We start from the raw sequence: 20,082 nt of genomic DNA, 5'->3' as shown, positions 1-20,082 counted from the left end.
TCAATAAATCCACTGAGTTTAGCCTGATTTTTGGTAACCTTTTGTTCTTTTTAACCTAAAATTACCAGTTTTTTTAGGGGATTCTCCACCAACTCACATGAAATTGGAATAAGTTGCCCCGACCGCTGTTCGAATTTTTCGATACCTCGTGACGGAGGGCGGTACGACCCCTTTCAATAATTTGCAGCCTGAAATGGTGATGATTTGGAAATTTGGTTTTAAAGGGACTTTATATTGTTTTTCTGAATTAATTTCATTCATTTATCATTTGTTTCACAAATGGTTAGTTCTTTGAACATTTTCTTTATAGTTTTGGCAATTTTGTGTCGATTACTTTTCAGAATAATTTTTACTTTAATTATAATTAATTCTTTGTTTCTTTCAAACAGTACGTAGATATTTGAATTCAATTAAATTAATAGTTGAAAAAATATTTTTTTCAACATTCACATGCTGCCAATGCAAAATGACGACTTCCTGGATCAATATGGATACAGAACATTTTTGGTAGTACTCCTAACTATGATTAAAAGTGAAAGACGGGCAAATTTGAATGCATTTTTTCTTGAGGCAAAAAGCCCGAAAGTTTTCGCCACATCGCCTATTTTTGGAACACACAATTGAACTTTAAAAAAAATTCTATTAAGTTGTACAGAAGAAAATATATGATAAAACAGTTTATTTAATTTCTAAATAATGAGATATTCGAACATTACCCAAGTAGCACTCATAACTTGTCGACTGTTGAATAATAGTTAGACAATTGTTTTTGATAAACATACGAGAAAAAATCTGAACATAACTTAAATAACAGTTTGTTTCACTGCTTGTATAACTGACTTATGTAACTATCGTGTTTTGTGCCACAAAAGTGTTAAAACACAGTCAACTTCATTCTTTTCCAACTTTAAAACACAACATAGAGAAAATTCTCACCTATTTGGGAGGTTTAGAACTCGCTCCTAACTCCATCCAATTTGCTGATTTACACTGTTTGAACAACTTATTTTGGAACACCTTCGATAGAAACTTGCTTGCTCACTTCCGTTTGAGGTATTTATCATTTGAGTCAGTCGAAAACGCTTTTTATGAGCTGTAATTAAACGTCAAAATGCTGATATGCCAAGATGCTGTTCGCTCATCGGCAATGTTTTCCTCGAAAACAGTTTGTTGAATAAAAACAATATTGCACTGATTGCTTCACTGCTAATCTAACATTGTCATGTGACGGCATCTTCTGAAAAATGGGCGTGGCCAACCATTCTATAAATAACCTTAGGTTTTCTCGCTTTGTTATACAAATGTTATCGGGGAATAGGTTTTATAACTGATATTCAACAGACATATTCAACATGACATTGCGTGTTGTTAGGTGGTGTAAATTTGTACGTGAGGTATTTAGAGTTTCAATAATGTTTATTTATCGAAGATTGCAATAATTTTAATTGTTGACCGATTATTTATGAACATATCGCCGGTAAAAGCTACAAAAAATATCAGCTTACGGAATTCATGATAGAGAAAACAACAAATTAAAATCACACCAATTTTCAATGTTACTCCATGGTACGGTAATCGAAATGACAGTTGAAACGGTTTGTTATAATAAAGTTACATAATGGAGTTACAAAAACTGACTTGAAACAAACTTATATAACTTTATTTCCAATGACAGCCTTTTCTGGAGTTAAGTTGTATAGCTCACTGCAGTATAACAAAGCTGACAGCAGCCTTCTTATTGACGTTTAGGCCAGCTTGTTTACTATGAAGCCTCGTGGAGAGATGTGGAAGCGCGCCTGGACCTGCCGTGGAGATAACAACAAATCGTCGAAGTCATCGGATCGAATCTTGGGAAAGACGAAGTTCATCAAAAAAGGAAAATCTAAAAGTTCGACATGAAGAGGGTTTCACAAGAATCACAGTTAGAGAGAGCGCGAAAGGATGGTTTTTTTTTCATACAATTTCTGTTTTTTTTTTCTAAATAAATCGGGCAGAAACAAGCGTACCAAAATAGTCAGAGATACTATTCTTATTGGCTTCGTCGTTGGTTGAAATTCTAATAAGAACTGTTTATTTACATGTAAGTTGGGTAACGGTTAGACAACTGTTTTCAATCTATCTTTCCTTTTCAGTGTGCGCTTTGATTTGACAGCACAGACGTTAAACACGCCCCCTTTTTTTCATTGAATCTCTTGTTAGCTAGCACAGTGTTGTCAAATACATTTGTACAACTTACTCTGATAACTTGCATCTTATATTGGCAAGTTATACAACAGAAAAAGTTCGCTTTTTCCAATGCACAGGATTTGTAGAACAAGTTGTGGTAACGAAGCCGATCGGTTTTACAACCAGTTAGAAAATACGTTTATCTGACAAAGTGAGTTGCTTGGGTTAGGTCATACATTAATTTGCAACCATTTTTCCAAAAGATCTCGCAACTTGTCTGTGAGCAGATTGTTTGTTTGCGGAAATGTTTCTAATTGATTCAGTGCAACATTCTCTACCCATAAATTTGCACCAACGACGCTCGTTATTTCCAAATGAGTACAAAAAAGTGCAAAAATGTAAAAACTGCTAAAAGGAAAACTTTCCAACTTTCAAGCGAATCCTTTGAACATAAATTCATTAGCAGCAGAAAAAATAGCTTTCTCTATTCCTCTTTTCTCTCAACATTATTTTTTGTCAATCTCAGTCCATCAGCAAAAGTTTTCCAACTGCCACCACTTTTCCTATCTCTATCTCTCTCTCTATGTGTCAGCAACTTTTGTGTCCGCCCTGATTTGGGTTACATTTTGGTAACCTTTTTGCGTTTTTCGCTCCGTTCCACTTTCAAGATGAGAAAACGCAGAGAAAACTTTTCACCTGATAACCCGTCCTCTTCCCCTTCCCTCCGACAGGTGGGTTGAGGGAAATTGATTGAAAATAGTTTCATCTTTTGGCCGGGCTTCCCGTTCTCCCGTATGTTAAACAGAAAATGGTGTCTACCTGGGATGGACAAGCTTTTCTGTTGATAAAAAGTTTTTCTTTTTTGTGTTTCAACCAGTTTTACTCTGAAACTTTCCATCATGGTTAACTAAACTTGGTCATGTTTGCGGGTGGTTGAGTGTGTTTTTTGTTAGTGCTTTGAAATCACATTTTTGCTACATTTTTCCCAAATGGAACTTTTTAAGCAGGTTTGGAATTTGTGGGAAGTTGTCGTATTGAAATTGTTATATTTTGTTTGAGTCAATCGATTTTGAAGTCACTTTTGATATTTGCAGAATATTGCTTTGAGTTGATGACTTCTATTATGATGAATGTTGTTCTATTTTCTAACCAATACTTTGTTTGTAATTTGATTAATGAATGTTTTTTAAAACAAGAAGAAGCAGTTGTTGCCTCCTCGATTCGTTGTAAAATATGCAAACTTCATTAAAACTTGCGCAGATCTCGCTCAAGTAACAATTAATTATCAGCAGCACTTTGATAGAACCATCATTCGGAGGAAGTTTCCCCTCCTCCCCTAGGACTAAATTCACGACCCCAAACAGGGCTTCAACCTTATCGTCCCGGTCCCGAGCCGAGGATTAAAACAAATTAAGAAAATTGTTTCGTCTTAACTTTTGTGATTTCTTTTTAAAATCCCTGCCCACTTCCAGCCTTCCTCTTTTTGCTACACTGAAAAAAAAATAAAAGTGCTAAATTCCTAAATTCTAGGAATTTTGGTTCCTTTCCTTATTAAGTAATCAAAAAAACCCGATTACTAAATAAGGAAAAGAGGCAAAATTCCTAGAATAAAGGAATTTGGTACTATTTTTTAATTTCAGTGTAAGTTTTAGCTCATCTCGTTATTTCCTGATGATTCATTTTCGGATCATACTCTAAAAAATGGGGAGGGGAGAGCAAGTGGAGGGGGCAAGTTAAATTTCAAATTAATCAGTTTCAACCGACCTCAGCGGAAGGCTGCTTATTTCTTGAATCTTTAATATTTTTTTGAGAAAAGTCTTGTAAAAAAAAAAAAACATAAAATGTACTAGCTAGATGCATTTGACTTAGAATTTTTAAGAAAAGCTTTAAATTCCAACTAGGTGAGCCACTTTCTATTCAAAAGCCGCTACCATTTAGGGTCATCGATTGAAACCGACCCCGGGCCTGGCCGAAGAATTTCCACGGCAAAGACAGCTGACGACACCCCGGATGCTTAACCCCCGCGCTCTCCCTTGGGGCGGGGAGGCTTGAAGGACATTTGACAGGCCAAGGCATTTCAGCTTCAATCAATTCTCAAATTTCCGCCTTTTTCTGCTTCTTGCTTGGAAAATGGCGTGGGTTGATGTAAATGTTTTGTTTCGTTTTTGTTTTTCTCAGTGTGGAAGTTGAAATCGAGATTGAGTAATGGTGATTGATAGTACCAGCCTGGGGGAAATAAATTGGTTTTGGGCTGGGGAGATTTTTGAAAAGTTGAGTAGAATTTATTTAGGCTATTTGATTTGGTGACGTTCATTCAACGTGTTAATTGATTTCTAAAATAAGGTTCAGTTTCACACATTTTAAACAGTTTTTCGCACAAAATGTTAGAGACAAACATTTTTATTTTTATTTTCAAAGTAAAATGCAAGAAATTATTATGTTACCTAAATATTTAAAAAATATCAGAAAAAGCAAAATAGTGTTGTTTTTTCGAAATATTGATGGTTGAAAAATGCATGTAAATCAAAATCAGAGAGAGATCAGAGAAAACTTTCAATTTCCACATTCAATTTACGAAAATAGCATGATTCGAAAAGGTGGGTTCCTCGGCCGTACGTTGTTAAATTTTCCCGGCTTTTGTCCGGGACCGGTGGTGTAGGGGTAAGCGTCGTTGCCTCTCACCCAGTCGGCTTGGGTTCGATCCCAGACGGTCCCGGTGACATTTTCGAGACGAGATTTGTCTGACCACGCCTTCCGTCGGACAGGGAAGTAAATGTTGGCCCCGGTCTAACCTAGAGGGTTAGGTCGTTAGCTCAATCCAGGTGTAGGAGTCGTCACCCTGGGTCCTGTCTCGGTGGAGTTACTGGTAGGCAGTTGGACTCACAATCCAAAGGTCGTCAGTTAAAATCCCGGGGTGGATGGAAGCTTAGGTGTAAAAAGAGATTTGCAATTACCTCAACAATCACTTCGGACACTTAGTTTCGAGTAGGAATCTCGCAATCGAGAACGCCAAGGCAATAATTTGAATTTGATTTTGGTTTCCCAGGCAACGGGAAAAATATTTTTTTTAATCTTGGGAACTCCTGCAATCCCTTGATATTTTTAAAACCATCACAAAAACATTTTTTGTTTTATGTTATGTTTTTAATGTTTGACATCATAGAATCAATTTATTGTCATAAACTGGTGATAGTTTAGACTACAATCTTATCAGGGACAGCACAAGGGTAGAAATTCTGTAAGCTAATCCGGCAACTTCATGTTTTTGAATTCGTAAACATTGAAATGTATCCAAAATCATCAAATTTTTTCTCTATTTCGATTTTAATGTTCTCAAAATCGACCACATTGTTGTTCAAAATCTGAAAAAATGTTGACGATTTCGGAAAAAAAAATCATTGGTTAAGAATTCAAAAACATAGAGTTACCGGATTAGCTTACAAGGTTACAAGAAAAACTTTAAAAATATGTCTTTTGTAAGGTCTTTTTTAAGAAGACAAGGAAATATTTACATGGTATTCTGAAAAAAAGTTAAAAGATTAACCCATTGATACCCTAGCCCAGGGCTGCCCAACCTACGGCCTGCGGGCTGGATCCGGTCCACGACGCCTTTTGGAAACTGTTCAGTGACCTTTAAGCCCATCTCAAAAAATCACTTAGTTTAAAAAAATATTTAAAAAATAAATAACAAACCATACTTTTAACATTGGAATGAAAATTTAAATTTTCAAAAAATCTATGTGCTCACGAAACAAATTACTTATACTTATAAACAAATTTGTCTATTTTCGTTGGAATGAAATGTTCAAGCTTTGAAAAACATTCCCAGATTTTTTCAGACATAATTTAACAAATTTAAATTCAATTCATTTATGTTTTTTTTATGCATAAGGAATGCGCAGTATCTCTTTATCCATTTTATTACACGTTCGAATCATTTTTTTATATCAGTTCAAAATTTTCCCATTTCCAATATAAAAATTAATATTTTAATATGTTTTTGAAACAGTTTGAATGTGGAATTGAATGTAGATCAGTTTTTTCATGGATTTACAAATTAAGATTGAATTGTATTTCTCTGAAAAAACATACTTTGTCGTCACACTAAATAAATAAAAATTAAAATAAGATATTTTTAAGCCCCATTTTTATCCTTTTCGCTGCTTTAAATAGTTTTTATTCAGATTCAAATATCAGAGATATTCATCAATTCCCCACGAAAAAAGCATGATTCGATAAAAAGTTCTCCAATCGGGCTTAAAATTTTTCTGGAGGTTCCTTGGCCAAAACCATTAGGGTGACCTACGCCGTGTTAGGGTAGCCCATTTTCGACGATATTCGCCAAAACTACTTTGTTCAAAAAATCATATCTACGCGCCATTTCATCTGATTTTAGCTGCCTTAAGCACAAAAGAAAGGTGACTAGTTTAGGCTATTTGGGAAAAATAGTAAGATGTTTCAAAAATCTAGCTTAACGTTTGAAAAGGTCGTATGAAAACATAAAAGATAATCGCATTTTCGTAAAATTTCAAGTTATCGCAGTTTTAGCGAAAAAAAAAACATTTTTATTTGCCGTTTTTGTCATTTTCCCGTTTTGCACGCGGAGCATCGAAAAACTCAGTTTTTGTTTTCAATAAATCGTATCTAGGAATATTAAAAACATAACATAAGCATTTTTTATTATGATACGAAAAAAAATCCGAGGAATCTGATAGAAATATTTCCAGACATAGGCTCTTTGGTCTCGAGACCTTCAAAAGAGGATTTAATACCCTTACGTTTGCTCTTAAGAAACCTGAAATCGGTTGAAATGGTGCGGAGTTATGATTTAAATTTACAAAAATCGACGAAAATAGCCACCCTAACACGGCACGGCAAAATAGACCACCCTAACATGGTGTACCCCCCAGAAAAATGTTGAGCCCAATCGGTGAAATTTTTTTTCATGCTTATGCTGTTCTCATACCTGTAGAATTAATTCAGCCTCCTGAGTACAATTGTTTTTATTTTATATTGCGATTGAATGAATTTTAAAAGTATTTGATAAAATGCTTCATAGTTACTTCCAGCACTTGATTCGAAACATTAATTATTAAACAAAATATAATAAAAATATCCGGCCGGCAACTGCTTCAGGAAAACCAAATCTTGTCATATTTAAGTAGCTAATAACTTTCCAATCAGAATCACACTTTTGGGAAAATTTGGATAAAAGAATCGCACCCTGTTGATAAAATTTCACTATTCGATTTTCCCATATAAACCTCACCTTTGAGTATCAATGAGTAAATGTTGACCGATTTCGCTCATATTTGGCCCAGAGGCCTAAAATAGCTCAAGGAACAATATTCAGCTTGTGGAGCGAGGTTCTGCAAAAGAAATCCATTTTCGGGGCACCCTAATATACAGGCTCAACTCGAGGGTACGCATAAACTTTGGGGTTCACAAAGGTCCTATAAAAAATGCTGTAATAAAAATAATATTTTAAGAATCCAGATTTGATCTCTCGGCAACGATTAATCAAACTCCTAATTCAATTTCACCTGGCTTTTTTGACAGGCCAAATTTGTAGCAAAACTTTTCCTCATCAGCCAAAAATTTCCATCTCTAATTTCACCACACTTTCGGGTCACAGGTGTGCGGTTTTCTTTGTTTCCAATCCAAACACGAGCGGTGCTTTTAATTAATGAAACTTTAAACAACCAAAAGCACCCACTCAAACAAGCCACCGAGGTTGTAGTAGTGGCAAAGTTCTGACGTCAGCGGTTTTATTTTGACGGTTTCTTACTCCCTCAAAAAATAAAAAATAAAAAATGGTTCAGACGCCATTTCGAGGTGGGGCGCTAAAAGTGTCATAAATTTAAGCATTACTTCCACTTCCATTCTGGAACGGGACCCGGGAAAACGGCACCAGGGGAACAAACAGGACTTTCTTGGACTTTTCTTAGTTTTTTTTTTCCTGTTTTGCTTGGGAGCCACTTGTAAGCAAGTGCCGCCCATAGGTAGGCAACAAGCACGTGCTCGTGATTCGCGTGCTGCTGGTCCAAAGTAATAATAATTCTGTAAAGTTGCGAACAAATTGCCCCTCGTTGGCAACAGGATCAAGTTTGACACTGTAAAACATATTTTAAAATTATAAAATTCATAACGGATCGGTAACATTTGTAAAAGTTAGGTTGTATCTCAATGTTTTGAAAACAATTTTTTTTTAAATAATAAAAAAAGTCTTTCAGGATTTTTGCTCAGTGGAACCTAGTTGGTCAAATAAATTAAATTCACGCGCGCAAGTGTCTTTTGGCAGTAGCAGTGAAGTGACCAGCAGAGGAGGCGGACCTTGGGTCGCGCGACAAACGAGCCCCCTGACGCCAATGATGCTTTCAATATAGAAAACGCCGTTCTCTTGGAAAATTTATTGCTGCTGGGGAGTCACTGCAGTAGATCCCGGTTCTAGACCAAGTTGCACCAGTTCTAGACCAAAGTGACTCGTTTCAATGCAGTCTGTGTGTTTGAATTGTAGCTAGAACGTGAGGTTTTGATTTATGTTCATTTATTCAATGTTTAATTGTTCAATTTCTATCAGCTTTTTAAAAAACAATACCTGTCAAACGTGATATTCTTTTTTTTTAAATGTTCAGCAATCTTTTTTCATCCTACTTTGAAAACATTTTTTTTTTCATCATCTCATCAATTTTCGCTCACTTATCATCATCGCTCATTATGCTAAAAGTTTTCCCGCCTAATCTATGGGCTCAAAATGAGGCAAAATTTAGCTCAAACAAGGAAAGCAAAAGAAAAACCAGCGAATTAGCAGCCCCCCTGAAGGAAGTGGGTGCTTTGCTCCTTTCTCTTCTTTTTTATCCGTCTGACAACGAGGCCAGTGTAGCGACCCTCAGTTAATCAGAATATAAATTTAGATTTTTAGTTCGACCAACAGGGAAGAATTTGTCAGAAGTACATTGGTCTTTACAATCAGACGAAGTGCAACATCTTCAGATGCACTCATTAACACATGTTGACACGAGTCAAGTGTTATATTTCTAGGAGCACGTAGGTTAAGATATAAATAAACACTGTAAGAGGATGGAAGGAAAAGCACAAAGCGAAAACAGAAGGGTCATGAACTCTGCCAGGATCCCTGCTGAGAATTTTCGAGCAGAAAGATTTCAAGATCAACGCGGTGTAGTCAAAACGCACGTGGCTGAGCTACTCCCGTAGAGATGAATATTGCGCATGCGTCTTGACTAAAAACGCTTCAGAGTAGTTATAAAGCCTAAGTTAGATTTAGAATCAGGGGAGTTGAAATTAGGAAAGAGTTAAGAGTGGGAGTTGAGAGTTGCAGTTGGGAGATGGAGTTGATTATTCGGTGTAAGTGCTACGATGCACAGATTCAACCAAAATGCCACGGGGCATAGTGAAAAATGTTAAAATAAGATTAAGAAAAATCTAAGAATACATATTTTGGAGTTAAAGTGTAAATGGTGTCGTTCTGTGCTAAAGGAATAAAAATGAAAGAAATCCCAATGATATTAGAGACTAGGCTTACACAAGCTTACACAAAGTGGTGACAGCAGAAAAGTTTAAAGAAAATTAAACAGGAACGCTTTTGCTGACTAGTGAAAAACCAGTGTCGAACCGCTAGCCAATGCCAAAGGAAACATTTAGTGAAGAGTGAAGATGGCAGTTCAAACGCCAGCCATTATGATTGAAAAAATGTGACAATCCGCCAGCCAAACCCATGGAAAGCAACTTCAGTTTTGTGACGATTGAAGCTTTAAAATCACGATTATCGAAATATTTTTCATCGAACCGCCAGCCATGGAGAACATTCAGAAAACCAGCAAAGAAAAATGGGTAAGTTGTAATATTGTACTATTTTTGTAATTAAATTGAAGTGGATAATTTTGTTCATGGGCATTTTTTTTTATTAAATGTTATTTTGAAAAGGGAAATTGTTAAATTCTTTCAACATGGATAATTTAAAGAAACTAGATGATTATTTTGCTAAGGAAATGAATTTTCTTTCCAATAATTTTCCTAATGAACAGGAAGACATTGTTTTAAAAATGAAAGAAGCAAAAGTGACAGTCAATTCTTACAAAGATAAATTGATTGAGTTACGAGAGATTTCAATTCCCAAAGAATATGACAAGATTGTGAACAATTTTAATGAAACTGTCAAATCATTTCAGTTAACTCTTGAATGTTTTGCAAGTAAACTAAATCAAGAAGAGCGTTTGATAGATTTAAAATTGAATGTGATGGAGGATACCGAGTTTCCAATGGATTCTGCGCTTAAGTGTATTCCAGATTTTTATGGTAAATCAGAAGATTTAAATTCTTTCCTTGATCAAATTAATTATTTTTACAATAAAATTCCAAAAGGCGTTTCTCTTACACCATTGATTAATGTAATACAACTGAAATTAAAAGGTAAAGCTAAACCATTTACTAAAACTATTTTAAAACTTACTTGGGAAGAAATTGAAAAGAATTTGTTACATGAATTTGGTGATAAAAAGTCTTCTTTAAATATTTTCAAACGGATCGATACTCTTTCGCAGTACGAACATGAAACTTTTAAAGCATACAAGAACAGGGCATTAGAAATTTTATTCGATTTAGAAATCGATAAAAATGTTGATAGCTTTGCAATGGAAAATCTAAGAATTCATTTTATTGCGGGACTGAAGAATACTTATTTGCAACAAACTGCAAGAAATTTAACAATACAAAACTTTAGAGATTTTTTTGAGTATTCTAGAAGAAAAAAAGAATTAGTAATGATGAATTTGAAAATTTGTACAAGGACAAACAAAGATTAAATTCACAAAACATTAAAAATGAATTTTCAAATCAAAAGCAAGACGTGAATGATAATCGTAACTTTTCAACCCATCAAAATCGATTGAATAACTATCAAAATCAATATAACTACTCAAACAAAAGATATCATCAAAACCGATTCAGGAATAATTTTAAACAATTTTATACACAGCGAAAAAACTGAATGATGGGGTTTTCGATCATTTTGGCGTCCGAAACACCCGACAAAATGCGAATCAATATAACAGACGCTACAATTATCGTGCTCCTAGGTATTATAGAAATCGTAACAATATTTTTCGTAATAATTTTAGTTTGACTCCTCAGAGAGAATTCTACAATCCTCCCCATGAAGTACTAAGAATAATTTTAACTCCTTATCTTCAATTTAGATTAAGAATTTCATCTAAACAAAATCCATTTCATTCTATTTACTATTTACTTGATACAGGTGCTAGTGTCAATGTAATAAGTAGTAATATTTTGAATCAAATTGGTTACACTCATGTTAATTTTAAGGACAAAATTACTTTAACTGGCATTGGTAATACATTAACGGAAACAATAGGATCGGTGGTTATTGATTTATTAATCGGTAAAACAATTTATAACACAAAATTCTATGTTATGAAGAATTTGTCTGTGCCTGGTATAATTGGAGCAGAATTTTTAAAGAAGCACACTCTCTTCATCGATAAAAACTTTAAATTCATTGTATTACAAAAGCCAAAAATATATTTTAAATCGAATAATGTTGAATCAAATCAAATCTATAAGAAAAATAATTTTGAAAATAATGAATCAAGCGCTATTAACTATCAAAATGATACCAGTGGTTTTCAAAAAGACCAAGAAGTCAAGTATGAAGGAAAAATACTAAATAATGTTGCGTTTTGCGAAAATATTGTACACTCTGATGAAACAAGTGATGGATTTGAAAATAAATTAGATGATCAACCTTGTATGCCAACAGAATTAAATTTAGACATTGATAAAGATGGTGATGTAACGGAATTCAAAAATTTAAAAGCATTAAAGGTAGGGAAAGAATTCAGAAAATAATTGATATAGTAAATCTAGAACATTTGAATAAACATAATTTTGATGAAATTGTTTCTATGATTGAAAAATTTAACAAATTATTTTTTATTGAAGGAGATGAATTGACTTTTACGGATGCAGCAATTCATGAAATAGAAACCACAACGAAATATTCCCATTAATAGGAGGCAATATAGGATGCCTGAGACAACAAAAGTGCACATTGATGAGCAAATTGATGAAATGCTCAAACTGGGTATTATTAAACCTAGTAAAAGCCCGTGGAATGCTCCTGTTTTATGTATACCAAAAAAGGTTGGAGCTGACGGCAAACAGAAATATAGAATTGTTGTAGATTTCAGATCACTAAACATGATAACAAAACCTTTTGTTTTCCCGATTCCATTGATTAATGAAATTTTGGATAACATTGGCGATGCACAATACTTTTCGTCAATTGATTTAAAGTCAGGTTTTTATCAGATACCTATAAACCCCAAAGATGCAGCTAAAACTGCATTTTCAACTTCAAAAGGACATTATGAATTTTTAAGAATGCCTATGGGTCTTAGAAATAGCCCAGCAACATTTCAAAAATTAATGAATATTATTTTGTACTCGATTCAACCAATTAAAGCATTTGTTTATCTCGATGATATTATTGTATTTGGAAAAACTATCGAAGAACATAATGAAAACTTATTCAAGATTTTAGAAGCATTATACCAAAATAATTTGAAGGTAGAAACATCAAAATGTACCATTCTGAAGACACAGATTAATTACCTGGGTCATACGATTGATAAGCATGGAATTATGCCTACAGATGATAACATCAAAACAATCAAAGAATTAAAACGTCCTCAAAATGTTAAGGATGTTCGTTCATTTCTGGGAACAATCAATTTTTACGGCAAGTTTATTCCGAATATGGCAGATAAACGCAAACATTTGAATAATTTATTGAAAAAGGATGTAAAATTTAAATGGACTGAAGAGTGTGAAAAAGCGTTCCATGATTTGAAACACTGCTTAATTTCAGAACCAATTTTAGTACGTCCGAATTATAAGGATACCTTTGTCATTACAACAGATGCTAGTGATTATGCTGTTGGAGCCGTGTTATCAAATGCTAAAACAAATGATAACCCAATCGCTTATGCTAGTAGAGCATTAAGTGTTTCTGAAAAGAAGTATCACGTTATTGAAAAGAATTACTCGCTATAGTTTGGGCAGTTGAATATTTTAAACATTATATTTTTAACCAACAGTTTATTGTTTATACTGATCATAGGCCGTTGATTGCAATTTGGAGACTAAAAGAGACCTCACCGACTCTTTCCAAATTAAGATTAAAAATTCAAGGTATTGGATGTGATATCCGATATAAACAGGGAAAAGAGAATGTTGTTGCTGATTTTCTTTCTCGTATCAAGCACGAAGAAAATTCAAATGCAAACATTGAAAATGTTTCGGAAAGTTCAAATAATAATTTAATTGCTGTTGTTACTAGACAACAAACACGTCAAAATTCAAATTTAATTGATAACTCAAAACCTGTTCGAAATAATCAATCTTTATTACAACAGAATTCAAATTATACTACTGATAATCTTTCAGACAATGATGATGATTTAGACATAACTATTGATTCCTTACAGGCTATCGATATTATGGACAAAAAGGATGATGATTCATGGAAAAAGTTTACATTGGATGACTTTTTCGATGCTCAAAACAAAGAAGAAATTAATTTTAGTTTACTTAAATTTACAAAAACAATGATCAATGTGAATAATACAGATGCTAATTTTGTCATCATTAATAGTAAGACAGCGTTCAAAGAGCTAAGTGAATTGGTGGATCTACCACATGGTATGAAGGACAATATAAATGGAAGAATTTTTTCATTTCCAGATAACAAATTGTGGGGTTTTATTTTGAATGGATCAAAACGTTCAATTACTAATAGAGAAGAGTTATTTGAGGGTTTGTTAGAAAGTTTTGTTAAATGTCCTGATTTTGCCAAATCAGCTAAAAATATTCAAATTATTTCATTTAGAAATTTACAGCAACTTCCCGATGTCAATATTCTAAGATTTATGGCAGGAAAATTTGATAAAATGTTTACACTATATGCATCTAATGAAGACAGAATGTTTGTAAAAGTAGAAGACAGAGAAACGGTTTTGAAAGAATTTCATGATGCTCCCCTTGGAGGTCATGTGGGAGGTAAAAGAATGCTTCAACGTATAAGTCCACTTTTCACATGGGAAAACATGCGTAGAGATATTGAAAACTATGTAAGACAATGTGAACTGTGCCAAAAGAACAAGATTTGGCCCAAGAATAAGATTCCTATGAAGATAACAACGACTTCAACGGAACCCTTCCAAAAGTATTCATGGATATTGTAATATTAACCCCATCTGACGACAATAATCGTTATGGTTTAGTGATTCAAGATGATCTAACAAGATTTTTAACAGTTGCTGTATTGCCTGATCAGGAAAGCTCAACTGTCGCTAAAGCATTCGTGGAACATTTTATTTGTCGCTATGGTGCTCCACTAGAGGTAGTTACCGATCAAGGAACAAATTTTATGAGTAATTTACTGAAAAATGTATGCAAAATTTTGAAAATAAAGAAAATAAATACAAGTGCATATCATCCACAAGCAAATTTAGTAGAACGATCAAATAGAGAACTGAAAATCTATTTGCGAAACTTTATTGTTGGAAATCCGCAAACATGGGATCAATTAATTCCATTTTTCACTTTCCAGTATAATACAACGATTAATTCGTCTACTGGATTTACACCATTTGAATTATTGTACGGAAGATTAGCGAGAATTCCAAATACAGTTTATAACATTACTGAAAGAGAGTTAAATTACGATGATTACATAAAGGAAATGAAAGCAAATTTTAAAAATGTCCACGACAAAGCTGTAGAAAACGTAGTTGCTTCAAAACATAAAAGAAAGGAAATTTACGACAGAGATGCAAAAGAATGGCAACCTTGGTGGGGGGATTTGGTTATTGTAGAAACCATTCCCACAGGTGTAGGAAAGAAGTTACAAAGTTTATGGCGAGGTCCATATGAAGTTGTTGATTTACCAAGTGAACAAACTACAGTAATTAAGAATGGAAACAAGTTGGAAAAGATTCACAACAATAGATTGCGAAAATTCAATGATTAACGAGGATTTTATTTATGAACAAGCATTTTATTATAAACAAATGACTAAGATATTGGGAAGGTAAAAAGATGAATATAGATTATAAATTACAACGTGCAGAAAAAGAAAGATTATCAAGGTAAAAAAAAAACATGAACTGAAATTAAATCCACGTGGTACATAATTATAACATATGTTTAAAGACGTCAATAATTATATTTAATGGGATTATTAAGTAAAAGAGTGCACTCTACTGATCAGTACAATAAATGATATCACAGTATAATTGAGATGGATAAATGATGTTTTGATGCGTGATTGGACAAGGGACTGCAGCCCAGAATACATGTGTTTGTGTGTGAAAAAAATGCAGTGTGGGTCGAGAAAACACAAATAGATTATCCCACATCACATGATAAAGTATGTATTTAGTTTCATTTTAGGAAAAATTTAGGTCCTTATTCAAACAAGCCTAATTCTACCTGGAAAAAGAGAGGGAAGAGGATTTTGCAAACAAAATCTTTACAACGCACCTTAAACACAAATATTATCGATGAACTGAAGTAAAAAACGTGAGAGTAAGCGGAGTAAGTATAAAAAACTAATATTTTGAAAAACTTTTTAGCCAATGCCAGTGTAGATTTAAAATTATTAGAGTAAAAGAAAGGCATCCGATTAAATTTTAAACTAAAAAAACAAAAACAATGAGCAGTAGATGCAGGATAGGCTTAGGAAATTATAATTATAATATACTTTGCTACAATGATTAATATCAACTTTAAACAAAGAATTGTTAAATTGATAGTCACTTAGGAAATTATTCAAAAAAAAAAATCTGTAACACGACACTACACAAATATGTAAAATCTCACCTACACGAACACAAATATCATCAAACGTTAACATTCGGATACAGCGGATAGCAGCAATACAACTACAACATTTCGGACAACACATTTGGCATCAACGAATTATTGGAAGTATTGCATTCATAAATTGCAGAAAATTGAGACAGGAGATGAGTTGTATAAAAAATGGTGGAACATAACAATGATGGAGTGAAGTATATGATACAAGGCAAAGAATGGTTATGATGCTAAATTATATTACATGGAATAGTTTCTGTTTGTTCAGTCAGAAGCAAAAACTTCTCAACCGGAAAAATATATATCAAAACTGACAATTAAGGCAAGACATCCAAATACAATTCTCGGATCTAATGGAAAGGAACAAGTATGGCAAAATGATGAAACATGATCTGTACACTACAATCAGATCTTATGGAATGGAATGAAAAGTTTCGATTGAGGTCCACGAAAATTTTATCGACTGCAGAACACAAAGAAGGACTAACGCAGATCTCTATGCAATAAGAAAAAAGCATCAAGGAAAGGACAAGAAGGAAAATGTATCAAATAATGTTTGGCAGAATTGATCCACTATAGTCAAATCAACAAAGTCAAATGTCTCAATCTATGTGGTTTATTGAATGTTTTCAAGTTTCAAACCAAAAGTCAAGTGAAGAACAACATCGACGAATTATCAAGCCAGCTATTTTATCAATTATATCAACGCAGAGGAGACAACAGAACGTGAACAACAATTATATTTAGTACTCAGATATACAAAAACATATTTTTCAAAATCAACGTTTATCAAGAACCAGCGTTAGGCTTACAGTAGATGCTTATCTTAGCAGACAAACATCTAGCTGGGTAGTGTAAGGGTATGTAGCGACCCTCAGTTAATCAGAATATAAATTTAGATTTTTAGTTCGACCAACAGGGAAGAATTTGTCAGAAGTACATTGGTCTTTACAATCAGACGAAGTGCAACATCTTCAGATGCACTCATTAACACATGTTGACACGAGTCAAGTGTTATATTTCTAGGAGCACGTAGGTTAAGATATAAATAAACACAGTAGGAGGATGGAAGGAAAAGCACAAAGCGAAAACAGAAGGGTCATGAACTCTGCCAGGATCCCTGCTGAGAATTTTCGAGCAGAAAGATTTCAAGATCAACGCGGTGTAGTCAAAACGCACGTGGCTGAGCTACTCCCGTAGAGATGAATATTGCGCATGCGTCTTGACTAAAAACGCTTCAGAGTAGTTATAAAAGCCTAAGTTAGATTTAGAATCAGGGGGAGTTGAAATTAGGAAAGAGTTAAGAGTGGGAGTTGAGAGTTGCAGTTGGGAGATGGAGTTGATTATTCGGTGTAAGTGCTACGATGCACAGATTCAACCAAAATGCCACGGGGCATAGTGAAAAATGTTAAAATAAGATTAAGAAAAATCTAAGAATACATATTTTGGAGTTAAAGTGTAAATGGTGTCGTTCTGTGCTAAAGGAATAAAAATGAAAGAAATCCCAATGATATTAGAGACTAGGCTTACACAAGCTTACACACCAGAAAGGAAATTCAATGCCGATACAGACCAGCTCCATCAAATCACCTTCTTGAGCAGGTTTTTCCTTGTTCATACTCTGCCATGCATCTTTGGTTGAGGAAAGTAAATCCACAGACAAACAGAAGGATTTCACTAGATTCATCTAGTTGTCAGCGCGAGCAATACCTATACAAGATTTATAATCAATCGTTAAATTGTTGATTGGTGGATTTTGAAAGAGATTTGCGCATGTTTGTCTTTTGTAAAACACTCAATAAGCCGATGCATTTCAAAGGGTTGGGTTGAATTGTTTTAAAATAATTGATTTAGTAGTGTCAGTTTGGCTTTCTGGATATTTTTATATATATTTCATAAAACAATAATCACTTTCAACTGGGGCAAATGGGGAATACAGTCTGAGTAAGGACAGGAAGTGCTCTGTTTTCATTTGTTTCACTTCGCTAGCGGAAAATCTGGATTACTACCCTTGTATAGAGCCCTAAGACACAGTTTCACTCGATAATGACATTTGAGAAGGGCGTAAGGGTTTTAAATATTTTTTTTTGTATTTTGTAATTTAAATTTTGCTATATCTCTAAGCCGTTACATCTTATCAAAAAGTGGTCAAAGACAAACTTGTAGGAAATTAAACGGGCTTTTTGAAACACTGAATGAAAAATACACGCCAATTCCATGAGATTTTTTAATTTTTAAATTTAAAAGTTAAATTTGAAAGTGATGTCACGATTTTTTTTCGCTCAAAATTTTTGTGAAAATAGCCTAAAATGTGACAAAAAAACTGACGAAAAATGTAGGATGGTATGTCTCTCATAAAAAATACATAAATCATTTACTAGAACTGCTTTTTTGAAAAGTGGTCTAAACGTCAAAATTTTCAAAAAACCGATAGTGGGAATCGATTTCCCAGACAATTTTACATAACAGTCTCCATATTGACCATTGTCCTTTGCCCAATCCTTCTGAAGATACAGCAGTTTTAAAAATAAAAATGTCGGGAAAATAGGTTTTTTGGTGATTTTTGGCAATTGATTTTTCAGTCTCGTAAATATTTTTACCGGAAACCTCGTCCGCTATCGGTTTTGGAAAATTTTGACGTTTAGACCACTTAAAAAAAATGGTTTTAGTAAATGATTTATGTATTTTTTTAGGAGAGACATACCATTCTGCATTTTTCGTCAGTCTTGTCACATTTTAGGCTATTTTCACAAAAAATTTGAGCGAAAAAAAATCGTGACATCACCTTAAAATTTATCTTTTAAATTTAAAATTTAAAAAAATCTCATAGAATTGGCGTGTATTTTTCATTCAGTGTATTTTTTTTTTCAAAAAGCCCGTTTAATTTCCTACAAGTTTGTCTTTGACCACTTTTTGATACGATGTAACGGCTTAGAGATACAGCAAAATTTAAATTACAAAATACAAAAAAAAAATTAAAACCCTTACGCCCTTTTCAAATGTCATAATCGAGTGAAACTGGCTCCATATACACAAAAATGGCTTATATAGGCCTAACATGTCTAAAAAGTTTCATTGAAATCAGAGAGGCTCGGGTACAAAAGTACCAGAAAAATTCCTGATTTGAGCTGGAACTGCTTATAAATAATAAATAAAATTAGACTTATTTTTCACATCCTACCGGCTACTATTAAAACCCCTCTTTTATTTAAGGGAAACTCATTGACCCATGATCACGAATCCGAGTCGAGATAAATTTTTCAATATCTCGTGACGGAGGGGCGGTACGAACCGTTATTTTTTCGAACATGCGAAAAAATACGTGTTTTTTATTTATTTGCAGCTTAAAATGGTGATGATATGGAAACACCAATCAAAGGAACATTTTTGTAAAATTGGACTCCTGAATTGATGGTGTGTTCAGAATTCCGAAGAATGACACATTTTTCATCGAAAACAAAAAAACACAAAAATAGTTTTGAAACTCCTGCCATTTTTCGTTACTTAACTCTAAAAAGTGCAACATGGCATTTTCTGGGAAATATTATGTTCGTTCCGAATCTGCAATAACCCAGAATGGTCATTTTTGAATTGAGAACCAAATTTTACATTTTAATTTCGTGTATTTTTATAATTTGCATGTTTATTTTTTTCAAGCGAGTTGTGGCATTCCATGTTTGTTCCATCCCAGAGGGTTTCTGAGTACCAAAACTTCTTAGCATGGTGAACGAATAATTGCCTCTTAACTCGGAGCGTATGGTGGTGTGTCCCCACCCTTTTTCCTACTCTGTAGATTCAGAACTGTATTGTTGTTTGAACACCCCGAGCTCAAACACAATCCAATTCAACGAATCATCTCTGCGGTAAACTTTACGCAGTAGGCCTGGCTGCTTTAACGCTTGTGATGTTTCAATGCATTCTTATACAATTGCGCACTGCAAATTTTAATCAATGAAAAGAAGAGTGCTAGGGGCGCTAGGCGTTATCTAACCTAAGGCTTTC

General features: G+C 33.8%; 1 protein-coding gene across 1 annotated transcript in view; it reads right to left on the bottom strand.

Annotated features, from left to right (window-relative positions):
• The window catches only part of LOC6047403 (disintegrin and metalloproteinase domain-containing protein 12), a 287,603-nt gene that overhangs the window by 139,557 nt on the left and 127,964 nt on the right, over nt 1-20,082 (bottom strand). The gene's annotated exons all lie outside the window — the stretch shown is intronic.

The sequence above is a fragment of the Culex quinquefasciatus genome, chromosome 1 (assembly GCF_015732765.1).
Source record: "Culex quinquefasciatus strain JHB chromosome 1, VPISU_Cqui_1.0_pri_paternal, whole genome shotgun sequence".
Taxonomy (NCBI): domain Eukaryota; kingdom Metazoa; phylum Arthropoda; class Insecta; order Diptera; family Culicidae; genus Culex; species Culex quinquefasciatus.
This window is presented reverse-complemented; position numbering and strand designations above follow the sequence as displayed.